The sequence below is a fragment of the Leptodactylus fuscus genome, chromosome 1, assembly GCF_031893055.1.
Source record: "Leptodactylus fuscus isolate aLepFus1 chromosome 1, aLepFus1.hap2, whole genome shotgun sequence".
NCBI lineage: Eukaryota > Metazoa > Chordata > Amphibia > Anura > Leptodactylidae > Leptodactylus > Leptodactylus fuscus.
In genome coordinates this window covers 203,096,072-203,115,997 of record NC_134265.1, presented here as the reverse complement: position 1 = coordinate 203,115,997, position 19,926 = coordinate 203,096,072, and the positions used below count along the sequence as shown (strand labels likewise).

Genomic DNA, 19,926 nt, shown 5'->3' with positions numbered 1-19,926 from the left:
TTCAGCCTTTTATTGGTCAGTAATAAGCCTATTGCCTACGCCTGACCCACCATGGACCACACATAGGTCAGAAAACTGGGGCTGATATAGCAGAACTCTGCCTGTCACCTTCTCACATACCCCCCCCCCCCACCTCTTTTGTTCGGACTTGCCTGCCCCCTGTTCCACAGTAGATTTAACATTTTGTATAGTCAGGAACCACCTTGTGACTCTGGTGTTTCTTTCCTTGGTATGACCATCCATGTAAGAGGGGATTGATCAGTGGCCAGCTTAAAGTGTCAGCCCAGTTGTTAGTACCTTAGAGATTCTAGAGCCCACTTAATGGCTAGGCATTCCCTTTCCACGATGCTGTAATTTTTCTCAACTGGCGTAAGCATCCTCCTCAGGTAGGTGGCTGGGCGTTCTTCACCAACCAACATTTGGGACAGCATTTGCGCCTAACCCTACTTCAGAGACTTCAATCTGTACCACAAATTCTTTCTTAGTCAGGTGTCACCAAAACCAGATGTTTACAGGGGTTTGACTTCAACACCTGGAATGCCCCCTCAGACTCTGCACTCCACTTGACTATTACCTGGGAACAAACTCTTTCCAGGAGTGTAAATGAACATATTACCCTGATGCAGGACAGAATTGCAGCAGTTATGCCCATTGTGAAGGAACATATGGAGCAGGCCCAAATGGCTCAAAGCCGTGTCTATAACAGAACAGCTAAACGTAGGACCTTTAACCACTTCAGTACCGGGCCAATTTATGGTCCAGGACCAGACACATTTTAGGTTTATTTTTTATGTGCGGATTTGAGGTCTGTAACATTTTTCCCGTATGTCTTTTTCGAAACCTTAGACATAAAAAGAGTCCCTTGGTCAGTCAGGATCTCCTTGGTTATACCTGTCTGAGAGAACATATAAAGATGACATCCACAGACGACCTAGAAGCATATCTTCAGATTTTTGAGTGAGTGGCCGAATGAGAGAAAATGCCTAAGGATCAGTGGGCTGATGTAGTGGCACAGTTTCTCAATGGGGAGACTCAGACGGTCTACTATGACCTGGGTGAACAGGAGGCTAAGGTCTACTTTAAACTGAGACGTGAGATCTTGGCACATCTCAATGTGAAAATACATATACGTGCTGGGAGAATGCACCACTGGACTTTTTTCTGAGAGTGTCCCACCCTGATCCCAGATGCGTGACCTGGTGTATCTGGTAAAGAAATGGTTTCAGCCTGAGGAGGACACTCTGGCACAGATGGTGGAGAGTGTGGCACTAAACAAGTACACCAAATTGCTTCCACCCAAGATTCAGCACTGCGTTGGACAAGCGGGACCTGCAATGGCTGACCTGCTTGTGTGTTTGGTGGAACAATACCAAACCAGCGAGGAACTTCTGCAGATGTCTCCTAGACCTGTTACCCCAAGACAGGTAAGATTGTACCGACTACTATGGAGGTGAGAGGTTGTGATGGGAGGACGCTCAGAGGGGGAACAGGGACTGAAAGTGTTAAGCCCAGGTCTCAAATAGGAGATCCATATCGCCTCAGGTGTTGGTGGTGCCATGAACTGGGTCATGTAGCTGCATACGGTCCCCTGATGACTGAGCCCATGGACTGCAACAGTTCCAGACTGGTATCACCATTTGCTCAACCCGCTTGTTTGGCAGAAACTGCAACTGAACCGCAAATGTGCACTGTGACTGTGGCTGGGCATGCTGTACTGGCTCTCCTGGACTCTGAGAGCCTGGTAACCCTGGTGCACCATAATCTAGTCAACCCTGCACTGTATAGTGGACAAACTATTGGGGTCTTGTGCATACATCATGAAACTAGAGAGTATCCTATTGTAGAGGTCACCATAAAAACTACTCACAAAGTGTGCGTGGTTAAGTTCCTGTTCCATAGTCTGCTCATAGGGAGGAATTTTCCTCTGTTTTGGGATATGTGGAAAAAGCAGAAGCTACTATGCCCAGAAAATGCTAATGTTGGCAATGTCTTTCCTAAGGTTAATCCTGAACCCTTTGATCCTGGCAGGGAAACATTAGCTGTACGGGTGGTAAGATGGTAATAATTTTCCCCTGTCTGTGTTAGCTGGTGATGCTGAAGGTCAGGAGGGAGTTCCCGAGATGCCTAAACTCGAGGTGTCCCGTAACAATTTTGGGACCACTCAAATTAGAGATCCTAATCTGTCTCATGCCAGGAAAAATGTAAAGGTGATAAATGGTGAAACCCAGTATGAAGGGGTTGACAAGGAGTTCCTCTATATGTCCGTGAACCAGACCTACTGTATAGGATGAACCAAATACAGGGAGAAATTGTTGAACAATTGGTGCCCAGGCAGCGCCGCACCTCCCATGAGGCGACTTGAAGCGAGCGCTTCAGGCGGCGCTATGCCAGGGCCTCAGGAAGGGCGGCATTTTTGCTAACCTAAGCCAGTCCAGGACAAGCTGTCCTGGACTGGCTTAGCACCGAGCGGTGGTTTGGGGAGGCCACTGGAGCAGCGCTGCTCCAGCAGCCTCCCCTCACACGCAGGCAGTCTCCGGGCCTGCTCTCTGCCGGCGAACGACACTAAGCCCCGCCCCCTTTGACTCACCATGCCCCCTCTGCTAAGCCACGCCCCCGCTCCGCCCCCTCCCCGGCTGGGGGGGGGGGCGGCTTTGTGTAGTTCGCCTCGGGCTGCGAAAGGGGCAGGTTCACCCCTGTGCCCCGGCCCCATCAAAGAGTGGTATTAGATTTGACACATAATCATGTGTTAGGACGACACCTGGCATACGAAAAGACCAAAGAGCGCATTCTACAGTGTTTTTTTTGGTCAAGAATTGATAAGCATATCGCGTATCACATTGAAAGCAATAGGGAAAAAATCTGCCCATTTATTTCTATGGGGCTCCCATAGAAAGCAATGAGATCTCTTTTAACGCCGCTGATTCAGAATGTGTTACACGTTCAGAATCAGTGAGCGTATACTCCGTGTGAAGGCACCCTATCACATGGACTCTGGACATGGTCTCCACATGCACCAGCAGAGCTAAGGGTTAGTGGGTTTATCTCTGTTATCCTTCTTTTTTTTTTTTTTTTTAACTCTCTTTTTATTACACATAGGTGTGTATCTACAATGCTCACAAGCAGATTTCTTAGAAATGACCTATATTTGCAACGCTAACAAATGGTTTAATTATTTACTTTTCCTGACACACTCATATTTTAGTTCATTCAAACAGAATGGGGAAAATTCACCAGGCAAAATTTGTCAATATACAAGAATTTGTAAAATGTGCCAAGTTAAAGGAGAATGTCCCCACGGTGGAGCAGGGGGAGGGTGGGGGGAAAGGTGTTGCATACAGGTAAGTTGTCTGGCCTAACTGTGTTGCTGGTTTGATATGTTTCACTCTGGGGAAAGACTCTTTTGGCACAAAATGCTTGCGTATATGTACAATGGGATGTATAAAGAAGAAATCTGTTTCTCAATGGTTGCGCCAAGTTTATCATGCCGTCATTCCACGTGCCATCTGAATCTATTTGGTATAACTGTATTCTGTTTGGGTAGGGAGTGTTACATTTTCCCAATGTACATTACCGGGCTAATGAAGTGGCAGATTGACCATTTACTTTGACAGGGAACTGAACGTCATTTACCAATTAGTAAAATTCATAAGTCTTGCTGATATTGTACCTCTGCTTTCTGCAGTTAAGCCATTGCCAGGTGAAACTAATATCAATAGCTCTACCTAGGGAATAGGAGGCTTCAAAATATGCAGAGAAGAGATGACCTGTATCATCTCTTCATTTGAGATTAACCTTTTCGCTGCCAAGGTTCTCTGGAAATTTTGCACCTCCAGTAGCCAGAGCAATTTTCACAGTTTTGAGATGAACAAATCAAACCTAAATTGCAACATTAAAAAAGCATCCAACCCCCCCATACCTATATATTTTCTTAAAGTAGACACCTGCAGCATTGTCAGAATGCCACTTGGTACTGTATACGAACAGGCACCTTCATGCAATTTTGATTTAAAGTGAATGTTTTATGAAAAAATGCAAATAAATGTATATTAGTTGTTAAAAGCGGAAACCAAACAAAAAATTAAATGCACCAAACCTCCTAAAAATAAGAGTTCAACATGTGCAGAGTTCATACATATCACTATGGCCTGAACCCGCATGCACGTGTCTTCAGAAAATCGCTAGAACTGGAAGGAACAAAATTCTGCTTTGAAGCTGGAAATGTTAAAAAAGTATCATCCTATAAAATGTAGGGATTACACACCATGAAAAGTAAGTGAACCCCTAAACCCTATATATTTTTTTGAAAGTAGACAATCTGAAGATTACAAATGTCTTAATGGGTCATCGATAGCCACATCCACCTTCATGCAACTTTGCGACCAACACAAATAATTTTTTGAAAAAATACGCTAAAACACATATTTGCACCTAAAACTCAATTCATATTCATATACAATCTCACATTCAATCTCACATTCATATACAAAATACTTTTAAAATAATAGCTTATGGCGTATACATGTGTATACATATATGTGTATATATACTATATGTACCGCAAACATCAACCACAACAAGAGCTCGGACTCCCAAAAACACGAATACAGAAGACAAGCAGGATTTTGCTGTTGTTCACTAATATGTTATAAAGCTATACTGCACCTACCAAACTGTGACTGTGATACCAAAATCTAACTTTTTTCAGAGTACACAGCATACCGTATATAAAAACACAATTTAATAGTTTATATATACAACCACCTTCATTCAACTTTGCCGCAAAAAGATTGCTAGCAAAAATTGCGCAAAAATTCAAATTTGCCACTAAAGTGCGGCTCAAGAAATCCCTTTCTGCAAACATAATGTACTGTCCATAAATCTGCAATATGTGAGGAGTTCATACATACCACACATGTATATATTTACAGGGGCGGGTGTTAAAGAATCGCCAAAATCGCAGAAATGCGCCATCCCATTTTGTGCATGCAAATTAAATAGGACTTTACGTAAAAATGTTATTTTCCATCCCCCTATAATAATTTTAGCAATCTATACGTTCATCTCTAGTGATAATCGTTATTACTATTATTTTAGTGTGTAACGGACATCACTAGAGACATATTTTACTGTAGAAAGCTCAGGTATAGACAGGACAGGGATTGGGTGAAATGTAAACTTGTTGTTGTGTAAGTGTTTGGTGCGACTTTTTTTTTTTTGACTTGCGACCTGGACAATGGTAAACGTCTGGGTCACAGCGCCAATAAACTTCCTGGTTATGTTCAGGAGGTGTAACATAAGAATATCCCACTAGAAAAGCTCAGGGGGGAATCAGGGGCGGATCCAGGGCCGGGCGAGCCGGGCAACCGCCCGGGGTCCCGCGCCCAGTGGGGCCCGGCGGCAGGGCCCGGACCTAACAAAACTCGGGTCGGTCGGTCGGCAGGGCAATTGCCGAGGGCCCCAGCACTTGCAGGGGCCCCCTGTCAGTCCTCTATCAATAGCTGCAGCTCCCTGCACACAGTGTGCTTCACACATATACTTTGCCTATTAGGAAGTATATGAAGCACACTGTGTACCTGCAGCATCGGCTAATAGACAGCAGCCAGCCAGGGAGCTGTAGCTATGGATAGAGGACGCTGCCACCTCACCCCCCTTCTCTGGCTGCCCTCTGTTAACCAATGAGAGGGTGAGGAGAGCCCAGGAGGCGGAGCTTATCGCTCTACAGAAGATCCCTGCCGTCCTGTATCTTACACACGAGAAGAAGTTCAGCAAAGTGACAGTAAAGAAAGAACACGCAGGTACAGGGGGGAGGGGGTTTACTATTCCTATTAATGTCAGGCATTTGGAGTTATTCATTTAGTTTTGGTAACTCCATGTGCCTCATATTAATAGCAACTAACCCTATCATGTCCCTCACATTAACCCCTGTGTACTTCACCATAAGGGTTACTGATGTGTGAGTTATATGGGGGTATTAATCATGAAGATACTTCATTATTACCTCCATGTCTCTCACATATCAGTAACTCTTATGTGAGGCACACAGGGGGTTAATGTGAAGGACATGATAGGGTTAATTGCTATTACTATGAGGCACATGGAGTATCTTAGGGGGCGTTCACACTACCGTCAGTGTCCGCTGCTAATGTCGTTCAAAATCTTGCACGGACATTAGCAGCAGACACTAGCTGTGTCCGCTCTATCAGCAAAATTATGCTAATAGAGCCCCACATATGCGGGAATAGGCTTTAAAAAGGCTATTCAGGCACCGTAAATGTTATATTAACCCTGATTCCATTTTTGAATAAAAGCATTAAAACATATATGCTAATCGTACCTGAACGTGCACCATGGGCACGATGCTACGTCATCTTCGGGCACGCCTGCCTCTTCTGTCTTCTTGTAGTTATGCCTTCTGGTTCCGTGTCTTCTTCTGTCTTCTTGTCTTCAAATCCCACACCTGCGTAGTAGCGCTTCCCTCCGGAGCACTACTGTGCAGGCTCACTTGCCAGTCCCCGTAGAACTACACGAGCGTACTGCACACTTGCGAACTGCTATTAAGTAAAATGGTGAGTGAGCCTGCGCAGTAGCGATCCGGAGGGAAGCGCTACTACGCAGGCGCGGGATTTGAAGACCTCAAGCCGGAAAAACATCAATCGGAAGCTGGCAGAAGAGACGGGACCAGAGGGTGTCGCTCCAAGAAGACAGACGAGGCAGTCGTGCCTGAACATGACGCGGCATCGTGCATCACCGCCCTCGGTGCATGTTCAGTAAGATTTGCATATATGTTTTTATGCTTTTATTTAAAAACGGGACTGGGGGTTAATATAACATTTACGGTGCCTGAATAGCCTTTTTAAAGGCTATTCACGCATATGTGGGGCTCTATTAGCATAATTTTGCTGATAGAGCCCCTTTAAATGGACATCGGGTGCATTGTTTTACACTCCGTGCCTGTCCTAAAGATGTCCGACTTTTCAAGCGGACAGAAAAAACCTACATGTCGGGTTTTTGTAAGTAGGGCCCCGCCACAGTCAATTGCCCAGGGCCCCGCAAAGTCTGGATCCACCACTGGGGGGAATTACATTATAACTGTATGTGACAATCAGAGACAAATGTATAGTATACGCTCTGATTGGCAGGAGAAGGGTTAATAGGGACAATAGAGTCCCTGCCACCCCCCCTCCTGCTGTCACATACAAGTTATGCAGAGAGAGAGATCGTTTCTGTGTCTCTCTCTCTCTGCTGGGCTGCTCCGTGTCCCTCTTCCTTTCTTGTTACACTTTGGAGCTCTATATCTTTGGACTGCATCAACATATCTTGATGCTTTCAATTGCAATTTAAAGAGGAGAATCTCATCTTTAAAATGATATCAAGAACTCAATGATTGGATGTACAGTTTTGGAGAAATTCACTGTTGAAATGCTGTCGGGAATTGAGATCTGCAGTTGGATCTCAATGCCAAATAGTGTTTTCAACAGTGAATGGCTCCAAGACTGTAAGTAAAATCATCAAGTCCCTGGTATCATTTTAAAGATGAGAGTCTCTTCTTTAAAATGCATTTTAAAGCATCAAGATATGTTGATGCAGTCCAGAGATATCGGCATTAGTAGGGAGGACGTACTAAGTACGTCCTCCGCTACTGAAGTGCCACCTTGGGAGCACGTACAGTGTACGTGCCTGGCAGCAAAAGGGTTAATGGGCTGCTATAGTGTCTTGGAGTCGTATCATATTTAAGACAAGGTTCATATCAGGGCCGGCTCCAGGTTTTTATGGGCCCTTGGGCGACAGAGCCTCAGTGGGCCCCCTTGTAAAGGAGGTGGGGGAGTCGAGACAATGTGCGCTGCAGATGAAGCAAGTGACGTCATGCAGGAGTGTGGCGTCACCAACGCCATACCTCCCAAACTTTTAAAGAGTAGAAAGAGGGGCAAAATGTGCGGCGCGCTCTGCGTGCCGCTGCAAATTTAGCTCCACCCACTTTTATGTTGATTCCACCCATTCTCATTCATTTATTATGTGCTCCCACACAGTATAATCCTCCTACAGTCACCTGTAAATTATATGCCCCCCCTCCCCCAGTTTCATATACACCCTTCCTCTGCCCCCAGTTTCATGTCCCCCCTCCATCTCTGTCCCCAGTTTCATCACGTTCTCCCCCTTCATCTGCCCACAGTTTCATGTCCCCCGTCTCTGCTCCAGTGTCATGCTGTTCCTCCCTCCCCTTCATTTGCCCCCCAGTTTCATTGGGCCCCCTCCATCTCTGTCCCCAGTTTCATGCCGTTCTCTCCCCACCCCCTTCATCTTCCCCAGTGTCATGCCGTTCCCCCCCCCCTCCCCTTCATTTGCCCCCTCAGTTTCATTGGGCCCCCTCCATCTCTGTCCCCAGTTCCATGCCGTTCTCTCCCCACCCCCTCCATCTGCCCCAGTGTCATGCTGTTCTCCCCCCCTCCATCTGCCCCAGTGTCATGCTGTTCCTCCCTCCCCTTCATTTGCCCCCCAGTTTCTTTGGGCCCCCTCCATCTCTGTCCCCAGTTTCATACCGTTCTCTCCCCACCCCCTTCATCTTCTCCAGTGTCATGCCGTTCCCCCCCTCCCCTTCATTTGCCCCCCAGTTTCATGGGCCCCCTTCATTATGTTTCACCTTAATATGTAATACAAAACAAACACACTCACCTTCTATCACTCACCTTCCATCACTCACCTTCCATCGTTCCCCCGACGCTCCTCTCTCCCTCCAATCACATACGCGATGCAGGAGCTGTGAGATCAGCTCCTGCTTAGCTCCGGCCCGGCTTGCGTGTGTAGGCGTGATGCGATGACATCATCGCGCCTACACACGCACGCCGGGCCGGAGCTTTAAAGCAGGAGCTGATCTCACAGCTCCTGCATCGCGTATGTATTCCAGCTCATCGGCGGACGGACGCCGATGAGCTGAAATTGTGACAGGCAAGTGCCGGGGGGCCCCCAGAGGCTCTGTGGGCCCCGGCACTTGCCCGACTATGCCGTGCGCTGACGCCGGCCCTGGTTCATATATTTGCATGACTAGGCACACAGGAGGATTAGATGACTCACCTGTGATATACTGTAATTATTATTGCTGAAGCCATGTATGTAAAGATGCACCAGAAGATGTTTTGGGGAAAACCTGGCTCCAGTGCTATTATTTGTTTTTTGTTTTTTTTCCCCCCTCCCCCTTTGATGTGTTGTATTCAATGACATATCATAAGAAGAAGCAATTTGCTGTGTCTGAAATCTTATAAAGTGATGGCACAAAGTTAGTCATGCTCTCTCTAAGATATATCTGTTGTCATTGGTAACATTTATGGAGCCAAAAACGCACTCGGGGAAGGGGAAATACACAACCCAAAGGAGAAACATAAAAATATTCTTTGTATTCAGTCATTATTGTAGCTGAAAAAAACACTCACGGTTGTGGCGAAATGAATCAGGTGCACGGATGATGAGCTCCGTCGGCTCGGAGCACTCCAATAGGAAACAAAACGTAAATCCAGCAACCTCTAAAAAATCCGATTTTTATTTAGTCCATAGTAAAAACATGAGTACAATGGGCAAAAGGCATTCCCTGCCTGTATAGTGCATCAAATAAATTGGCGTCGGCTGACGCGTTTCAGAACACTCGGTTCCTTAGTCATAGCCTGACTACCAGATGGAACAACCCCCACTATATAGTAAACACACAAGTGGGGCTAATTACCCTAACTAACTCCACACACAAACCTAAAACAACATATATCAGTTAAAAAACAAATAATGACATAATCTACACTATAACAAATTATACAAATAAAGGACATACATGTGTCAAAAATAAAGTTGCTGTTGAAACAGAAAATAGATACTACATATTGTGAACTAATTACACACATAAAACATGAGAATATTACATCACGTTCAAATAAACAAATATATATCACTAGAAAACATATCACAATCGAAAATATGAAGAGGTCTAGTGAATCCGTAATTTAAAGATCTCACCAGACCCTATCAAACATGATTACCCTTTGCATTTAATGAGGACGATATATTAAATTTGCATGTGTATGTTATGCACACGACCCTCAACTCACATGTCAACAGCTTTAGATATTATACCGATCGGGTGGAAAGCGCTCGCGCCCTCTATTCCCCATCAAACTGCGTCTGATCCTCCCTTGCCCACAACAAAGATGGCATACTATGCTACTATGCACAATATAGTGGGGGTTGTTCCATCTGGTAGTCAGGCTATGGCTAAGGAACCAAGTGTTCTGAAACGAGTCAGCCGACGCCAATTTATTTGATGCACTATACAGGCAGGGAATGCCTTTTGCCCATTGTACCAACATTTATGGAGTCCTATCTTGCTGTGACTTTGAATGCTGCTTCCCCATAGTAACAATGGGAAGGGAACAGAAGTGCAAGACTGCTGGAGAGACTGTATTTAGATGTCAGCACAGTCAATGTGAATGAAGTAACAGGTATAGCTGATGCAGTCACTCATAATTGTCTTATTTCCCGCACCCTATTCTGGTGGTGAGTGAAGAGGTTGTCCAATGAGATGCCCTGTCTGACTTCCCCCTTAGGACTACCACTATAAGCGACAGAGAAATGCATTGTTGACAGGTCATATAACAAAGTACAAAATGCTAGATTTACATTTAAACTACTAGGAGTCATATCTTGCCATATTTGTGGATGGGGTTAAATATTCAGGGGGATATCCGCAATCAAGTGATGAATGCCATTTCACATGTTCGTGTTCAGTGTTCCTATTTACATGAAGTGAATCTACATTTGCCCATTTCCCATGATTCACCTGTTTGCTCTCGGGCCCGGTTCACATCTGCATTCGGGCCATTGTGTTCCCCTTTCTGCATGAAAAATGCGAGAGAAAACTCCTGCAAGCTGCACGTTTATCTCCACATTTTTTTGTGCGTAAACCACATGAATCCCCTTATAGCCTCTGTGGTCCGTGCGTTTCCTAAGGCAACTGCTTATTTATGCGGATTAGGTTTCTGTTCGGGGATGGGGGTCCCCAAGCAGACCCTCGAATGGAAACCCACGTGCAGAGGGGAACTGGGCCTCACTCACTGTGTTTGCTGTGCATAAGAGGGGAGGGAGGATTGAGCTTGCAAATGAAACATCACAACATGTCACCTCAGATGTGGGAGTGATTTAATAGCTGTGATTTCATTGAAGGGGAGAGCAGGTAGATGCATCATGTGAAATGTAGTTTGTTCACAGGTTCACTATATGTAAATAACAGTGATACAAGGATTCTCAAGTAAAATAAGGAAAGGGTGCTCAAGGAAAATGTGAGTATTTAGCACTGTTGTGAATGTATTTGCAGATAATTTTTGGAAACTGAATAACCTCTTTATCTCTGTATTTTGAGCCTGTGCCAGGCTATAATTTCTGTTATGTTGTATTGGTGGCTCTGTGCAGTGAATAGATTTTTAATGACTAGGGTTGAGCGATCGGGATCGGAATTCCGATCCCGATCTTTTTAGGTGGGATCAAGGTCGGAGGTTATTTCCCACAATGCTTAGCTACTGGCCAAGCATTGTGGGATAAGCTAACAATGTTAGCTAGGTCCCATAGGAATGAATGGATGCAGCCGGCACACAGCCTGTGCCGTCGTCCGGCCGCTTAACCCCCTGGGCGCCGGCTGCGTTCATTCATTCTAATGGGAAACTAGCTAACATCTCTAGTAGCTAACACTTACATGCACAGATCGCTGGTCCGGTTCCCGCTGTTCTCGGTCCTCTTCTTGCCTCGCTGCCCCCTCCTCTCAGGTTAGTGTTACAGACCTAGGACGAAGGCGGGGCTTGTGGCTTAGGAGAGTGTGGGCGGGTACTGGGAGGGGAGACGTCACTTCCCACATTCCCCTAAGCCACAAGCCCCGCCTTCTTCCTAGGTCTGTAACACTAACCTGGGAGACGAGGGCAGCGAGGCGAAAAGAGGACCGAGAACAGCAGGGACCGGACCAGCGATCTGTGCAGGTAAGTGGACAGCAGAGGGGACTAAGTAGCCAGAGGATTTTTTTTAATCACTACACAGCGTGGAGTCTAACAATTAAAGCGTTCAATTTTTAGACTCCATGCTGTGTAGTGAATAGGATCGTTTTTAAAATGCGATCTCCGATTATTAAAAAAAAATCCCATTGACTTGCATCGGGATCGGGTTCGAATGGAAAATGATCAGAAATCGGATTTTAAAAACTATCCTGAAATCTCAAGATCGGCTCAACCCCATTAATGACAAAAACACTTTTTGCGTTTTTCCCTTGTTGCATATCAAGACTTATAACTTTTGTACAGTTCAAGTTGTACTACTTTTGCAAATTAAAAACCTTTGTTGTAATTATTTTTTTTTCATTTGCATTGTCTCATGCCAAAACCCACAACTCAATTGTTTTTTTGTCAAAGATATTGTGTAAAGGAATACCAGAAACACTTATTGGTGCCATTTTGGGAGACAATTTGATTGTGTTTTTTTTTTCAGTGACCAAAAGACATAAAAGGTAATTCTGGCATTTAAAAAAAACAAAACAAAAAACTTTACACCGTTCACCATGTGGGTAAAATAACATTGCAATTGTATTGTCTGGGTCATTACAGATGCCGCAGTACATAATATGTATTACCATGTTTTGTTTTGTTTTTTTAAAATTATTAAATATTTTGGGATGGAGGGATTTAGGTGTTTGTTCTTTGGCATGACCTAAGAGGACTTTATGGAAGACATTTCTGCGACCCTTCATTTAATACCATGTAAAGGCCTCTGAAATTCGCAGGCATGACATTGCTTCATCCCTCCAAAACCTTTTAGATGCCACGTTCACTATTGACTGTGTCATCTAAAGTGTTAAATGCCCTAGGTCAGCACTTTTGCCGGCACAAAGCCCAATAGAGACCGACGTAATAAGTCTATACTTCGGTCACTAATGGGTTAATAAATGGGCATTTTAATGCAATATGCGCCTCAACATTTGCCAACTAATAGAGATGAGTGAACAGTGAAATATTCGATATGGGGAAAAAAAGCTTTGTTTCAGGGGAAACCACTATTCGACTCAGCTGTGCACTGAACTCTGCTTCATCTGCGATGTAGCAGAGCTGGCTGTGCGCTGAACTCTGCTTTATCTGAGATGTAGCAGAATTGGCTTTGCGCTGCTACATCTGAGATGTAGCAGAGCTGTGTGCTGAACTCTGCTACATCTGAGATCGGACCACAATGGAGACTGCTGTGGACCGATCTTAGACTCCGCCTCCTCACAGACGAGCCTCCGGCACAATCAGCGTTGATTGGCCAATGCTGTACAGTGTATGGCATTTAGCCAATCAACACTGGTCAATGCATTCCTATGAGAAAAAGTCAGCTCCCGCATACAGCAAGCTGCCAGGGATCCTGACTAGCATATAATGGGCTGCCACAGGATGTGCTTGCAGGGGAAGTTTGAAAGTGATGAGACCTTGCCAGCCCGAGGTAAATGCGAGGGTAAGTTCAATGCAAACACATCGTGGCAGCGCACCATATGCTAGTCAGGATTGCTGGCAGCTTGCAGTATGCGGGAGCTGACTTTTTCCCATAGGAATGCATTGACCGTACACTTGCATGTATCTCGGGCTGGCATTCCTACAGGTATATACACAGGTATATAGAGCCCCAAAGAGCTGTTTGAGTAAGATTCCTACCTAAATAAAGCTCATTCCTAGCAAACCCTGCCTGTACTTCTATCCTTGTCTCACAGTCACATAGTTCACAGTCTCATATGAACCGAATCTGAAATCCACCATTCATATAAAGTGGAGGTCACCTGATTTAGCCAGCCAATTACTTTTTCCGATTTTTTTCGATGCCTCAGTTTTCCTACTTCCTATCCCACCTCCCCTGCACAGTTATTGGTGCAAAAAAGCACCAGGGATACTAATTTTTAGTGCGCTTTCCGCGTGGTATTCGATTGGAATCGAATACCTCGAACAGCCTGATATTCTATCGAATACCAATTCAATCGAACGCCGTTTGCTCATCTCTACCAACTAGCTCTGTAACTTTGTGGTCTGATAAACACTTCCACTCTTCAATAATACCGCTCATGTGTGTTTATGGAAGAAGTAGAAGAAATGGAAGAAATTCCGTAAGATGATTTGTTAAAACAATGCCATCCTATTACTGTGTCCCTGTAGAATGACTTATTTTACAAATGCCTGTACATGTAGACAGCATGGCTATAGGACTGAAGGACACACTTACATTTAAAGGGATTCTATCATTAGAATACCCTTTTTAAATTAAATACATGTAGGAATGGCTTTAAGAAACGCTACTCATCTCTTACCTTTATTATTCTGATCCATGCCACTGTTCCTTAGAAATATCTTCTTTCTTCCTTATGTAAAAGAGTTTTACTGGGGGCATCCCCTGTGCTCAAACAGCACTAGAGGTGTCCCCTGTGGTGCTTGAAAACTCTCCAGCTATGCCTCTGGGGGTTTTTTCTCCTCCTCTTCTCTCGCACTTATCTTCTCTTCGTCCAAAGTGCCGACTGCGCATGTCCGTCGGCTATTTTTTTTTTTTTTTCCAGAATTTTGATGCATGTTTATTAGTTGATCAGCTGCCATTCCATTAAAGGTCTATGAGACTACTGAAGATAACCAAGCCCTGTATTTCAGAAGCTGCGTAATTCCATAAAGCTGCAGCAGACATTTGACCATTCTCATGCATGGTGGGCATACCAGCAGACTGCTTCTGTCTTCTCGGGTCTCTGGCAGTCAAGCTCCAAACCTGTTACTGTTGTGATACAGGAGGTCCTCTGTAGGACCTTTCAGCACCTCCGCCAAGTCCAGCTGTTTGCATCATTTAATAGGCGCTGCTCCACTGATTCTGGCACAACTGGAAAGTATCTCAGATACATAACAGTTTACAACGTCCAGAACTCTCCATCATTTTAAGTAAAGAGAGAACTGCCAATTATCAGCAGATGTATCTCCCGAAATTCTGCTTCTGTCCAGGTCATGGCCTGTCCATGCAACGCACCTTTTGTTAAAGAATTAAAGGGATCCTATCACTCAAAAACAATTTTTTTTCTAGGTACCACGTCGGAATAAAGGCTATTCTTCTCCTACCTTTCGTTGTTTTCTGCTCGCCGCAATTCGCCTACAATCCCGTTTTTTCTCGGTATGCAAATTAGCTCTCTTGCAGCACTGGGGGCGGGCCTTAGCGCTCAAACAGCACTGGAGGCGTCCCCAATGCTGCGAGAGAACTCAGCAGCGTCCTATTCTTCCGACGGTGGCTTGTAACTTCAAGGCCTCAGGCCGAGCAGACTGTGGATGCCCACAGGCCACGAGAAAATGGCCACTTGCACAGTATTGTAAGCGGCCATTTTCTCGTGGCCTGTGGGCATGCGCAGTCTGCTCGGCTCTGCGCTGGAAGACGAGGATGAAGAAGACGTTCCTGACGAAGATGGAGGCGGCGCTGGAGAGAGTTCTTACGCAGCATTGGGGATGCCCCCAGTGCTGTTTGAGTGCTGGGGACCACCCCCAGTGCTGCGAGAGAGCTAATTTGTATACCGAGAAAAACTGGGATTGTAGGCGAACGGTGGCATGGAGAAGACGACTAAAGGTAGGAGAATAGCCTTTCTTAAGGCTATTCCAACGTGGTACCTAGAAAAAATTGTGTGCGAGTGATCGGATCTCTTTTAACCCTTCTTTTCCCCATATGTTCCCTATATTTTTTTTACCTCTCCTGCATGATGCTGTACTGTAGAAGAAACAGTTAATTCTGCAACAAATGCTCTCTGCAGCTCCTGAAATCCTCGCCATGCTCTCTATGACCTGTAATAAATGTGTCTCTTTGCCTGTGTTTAACCTCTTCCTCCCTGTCTGAGAAGTATACATGTTAATAGTAATGATTTTACAGTGAAAAGTCTAGCAATATTTTAAAAAAATAAATTTAAACATTTTTTAAAAAAGTTAAATTCCCTAGCTATTTTATTCAAAACATTTTTTTTTTAAAAAATTACTTTTATTTAAAGTAATTGTTGTTGTGGCCACCACGTGGATACACTTTGCCGAACATGGCGGCTGGCCGCATGGTTCCGTACGCCACTGATATGCCGGCCGGCCACACATTGCCATACAGCAGCGGAACCTGGCTGAACGCGGCCAGCCGCACATAACCCCCGTACTCCGCGGCTGCCAACACAGACGCCTCGGGAAACACCACGCATGACCGCGACACACACAGGATCAGCAGGTTGCTTAGGGGAGGGGGGTTTACAACAGGTGGTGCGTAATGGCCGAGGGGGAGGGGTTTGGGGGAGGTGGTGGGGGTTAGGGAGGGGGCCTGATGGGGGGGAAATGGGACCACAGGGCCGAAGGTGAGTAGAGGGGGGGGAGGCGGATTGCACATGTGGAAGGAAGGGGGGGGTTAGGGTCACCGGGGTCATGGGTGGCTGGGGGGAAAGAGGAGATGTAGGAGGTCACTGTAATCTCTAAATGGGGGCAGGGGGCGCGGGTGGTGGGTAAGGGCAGGGCCGAGGGTGCGGGAAAGTGGGGGGCCGAGGCACAGCAGCGAGGCTGTGGCCTCCTGACCCACCATACTGTAGGAGGGGCCCGCGGCAGCCACAAGGAAAGGATGTGGGGGGCCACGGCCCACGCTGCAGGTGGTTCACGCCAGGGTCAGGGGGGCTGCGGACGAAGACGCGGGTACAGCTAGTATATGTGTGTGTGTGTGTGTATATATATATATATATATATATATATATATATATATATATATATATATATAATGGCTCTGGGAATGGAAAAATAAAAACATGCAGATTGGTGGAGGTCAGTCTGATCAGGAAAACAAAAGTCCCCTGTTCTGAATTGAGCAGCACGTGCTGCCATACATTAATTTCCTTGGGAGTGCAGGAGATGGCTGAAGTACAGTCCCCCTGTCTCCTAATCAGAAACCCTAAGTGTATTGGAGCTGGCTGCCATATTTATAACATTTATTTAGCCTCTACATATTTTTCCAAAACCTATAAAGTGGAACGTGACTAAATTATTTTGTAAGCAGATGTTATTTAGCCTGATACATTTCAAGAGGGCATGCACAAGAAGGAAAAAGACAGACAGGAATGGTTGTTGTGACTGTCAGACAGAAGAGGAAATGTATTAACTCCTCTATACCGGTATTCTATGATGCTTGGCCCATTCCTGCACCAAAGTTGCAACACATCCCTTGTTTTGGGCCCCACGTGCCAATTTTTTTTTTTTTTTTAAAGCAACTAGATATGCCAACATATTTTGTTATATGAGCCACAATGGAAATCTACACAAGTTTCTGACAAGTGTCTGACTTAAGAGGCCACAACCTATTAATAATTCAGGAGCTCCTGACACCAGTTGGGTACTTAATTAATATTTGCGTAGAATACAGATCCTAATCTCCCCTAATGTTTCTTTCAGCTTATTTTCTGACATTAATTTGCCTGTGTAGCTTTTGCAGAGGATTATCAGCATTATGGTTGTGCTATATTGTCAATTTCATCCCTTGCACTGCAGTGGAAACTTGTAGCATAAATTGATATGCTGCGGCTTTAACTCCTTAAAGGGAACCTGTCAAGTGGTTTTTCCACGGTAAATTGTCCCCACAATGAAGAAGTAACTCCCTAGTCATTGGTTCTCATGTGCATGATTCGTGTGGACACCGTGCGGAAAACATATAGACCCCATTATAATCTATGGGGTCTGTATGGCTTCTTAGTTAACCACTTTTTAATGCATTCGGTATTCTGTTCGGGGGTCCCCAAGTGGACTCCCCGAACGGAATACCGAATGCAGATGTTAGTCGGGCTTTACTATAAAACTGAAGCAGTAAGCCTGCTGTCTTGGGTTGTGTTTTACTCAGACCTTTCCTTCACAGCACACATTCAGTAACTTGCACATCTGTTCCTGAAAAACTTCAACAGAATCCGCCCTTTTCTCAGAACAATGATTCCCAACTGAGATGCCATGACAATCCAGAGGGCAAATAATCATATGTTTTCCTCAACTACACTGGTATCTTCAGGATGTTGATATAGTTGAATAGAATGTTGAGCAGGAAGCCTTAGCTTTCTGCTCTACCACTCAGGAATCAGCTAGTAATGTCTGAAAACCTGCTGCCACGAGCTGCAGACGAGCTCCTGGGGAACAAGGATGGGTTGCATTATGGTGTGTTTTTTTTATTTTCTTGTTTTTTAATGTATATTGCACAACAACAGTGTGGGGCCACTTGGAACACTACTAAGTGTCATGGGGGCGTTGGGGAGCAATATTGGGTGTCTGGGGACCACTATGGAGAATTATTAGATGTTTTGGGGCAACTGGGAAGCATACTACTATGTGGCGGCAATTAATGGAGCATGGTGATCATAAAAACTGCAGGGTTTTGTTTTGTCTTTTGGTAAAAATTATTTGGTAGGGGTACCCCGAGTCTAAAAATGTAAGGAAACACTGCTGTAGGAACATCAAAAGCCCTCTTTGTAACTCTAATTCACTCTTGTGACTATTTCAGTTCTCTACTAATTGGTCTTCTTGTAAACTCTCCAACTCTCTACAATCTGTCCTAATTGCAGCTGCCCTAAAAATGCATCTTTAGTCAGATTTATCACGACCTGATCATTGTTCTACACTTACTCACACAAAACTACTAGTTCTTATCCTATTCTTTCCATTCTACTCTGAACCTGACCCCATCCATCCAGAGGTTAAATTGTTCTCCGTGCACCTAGTGTCTGTGTAGTCACGTATACTGTTATGTTGATGGTTGGTGATTGTTCATATAGATGCAGTTATTTGACTTTATTTTATCATTATTTAAAATCTGGTTGGACCATTGAGCCAAACATCTCTTCTTGCATTTTAGGTCACCCCTATTTCTTCTCGTCATAGATTGTAGATTGTACTCCCATTCTTTATGTTTTATTAAACATTAACATTAATTTAATAACATTTGCAATGTTTGTTTTTGTACCCTCTGCTTTGTTAAATGCTGTGGAATATACTGACTCTAGGGAAAGTTAAAATTATAATTATTATTACCATATCAGGAAAAAAGGTGATCTCTCAACCACAGAAGCACAGGTCAGGGAAATATGAAATAAATTTTATATGGAAAGGCGCTAGACCAGGGGTCGGGAACTTTTTTGGCTGAGAAAACCATGGACACCACATATTTTAAAAGGTAATTCCAAGAAAACCATAATACCACCCCTCTCCCCCATTCCTGCACACTCTATTATGCCCCATAGTGGCCCCTGCACACAGTATTATGCTCCATTGTGGACACCCATGAACAATTATTATACTCTTTTCAGACCCCAGAGTATAATAATCGGAGACCCAGGGGGATAAAAATATTTAAAAAACACTGTTACTTACCTCTCCCTGGCTCCGCTGCACTCTCCGCCGCTGTCGGGGATCTTCAATGACATCCGGGATGTCATTTGACCGGGGCGCTTGCGTCGAGATGCATATGGACGCAGGCCCCGGTCATGTGACATCTGGGATGTCACACAAGTAGGCCTGAAGCCTTCCCGGAGAGGTAAAACAGTTTTTTATGTTCCCTTACCTCTCCTGGGCCCCCGAGTATAATAGTGCTTGTGAGGCCTGCGGCCTGGTAGTTACGCCCCTGTCTGCGAGCCAGATGCAGCCATCAAAAGAGCCACATCTGGCTCTGTGGGGTTTTAAAGGATACTTGAGCGTTAATGAAAAGTTGAAATATGTTCATGGTCTTGCTAGGCAAACTGTTCTGACTGTATAAGCCTTCATACATCTGCCCCCACTGCTATCCAATACGACTAATACTGATTTCCTTATAAGTAATTCTGCCAAGAGTAACTATACAGTAGCAAATAGTTGAGAAAAGTCCAAGTGAGCACAATAGTAGAATCCC

The 19,926-nt window shown here is 44.9% G+C and overlaps 2 protein-coding genes across 3 annotated transcripts in view; one reads left to right on the top strand and one right to left on the bottom strand.

Moving 5' to 3' along the window:
• SSBP4 (single stranded DNA binding protein 4) overlaps positions 1-19,926 on the bottom strand; it is a 584,851-nt gene that overhangs the window by 213,685 nt on the left and 351,240 nt on the right. The window lies entirely within an intron of this gene.
• Positions 1-19,926, top strand: part of ISYNA1 (inositol-3-phosphate synthase 1) — a 65,181-nt gene that overhangs the window by 20,235 nt on the left and 25,020 nt on the right. Inside the window, exon 1 of one of the 2 annotated variants that reach the window (XM_075282140.1) lies at positions 1,314-1,424. The exons of the other annotated variant lie outside the window; for it this stretch is intronic. The gene's annotated coding sequence lies outside the window, so the exon portion shown is untranslated. Of the gene's footprint in view, positions 1-1,313; positions 1,425-19,926 lie in introns of those variants that run through there. 2 annotated transcript variants of the gene reach the window in all.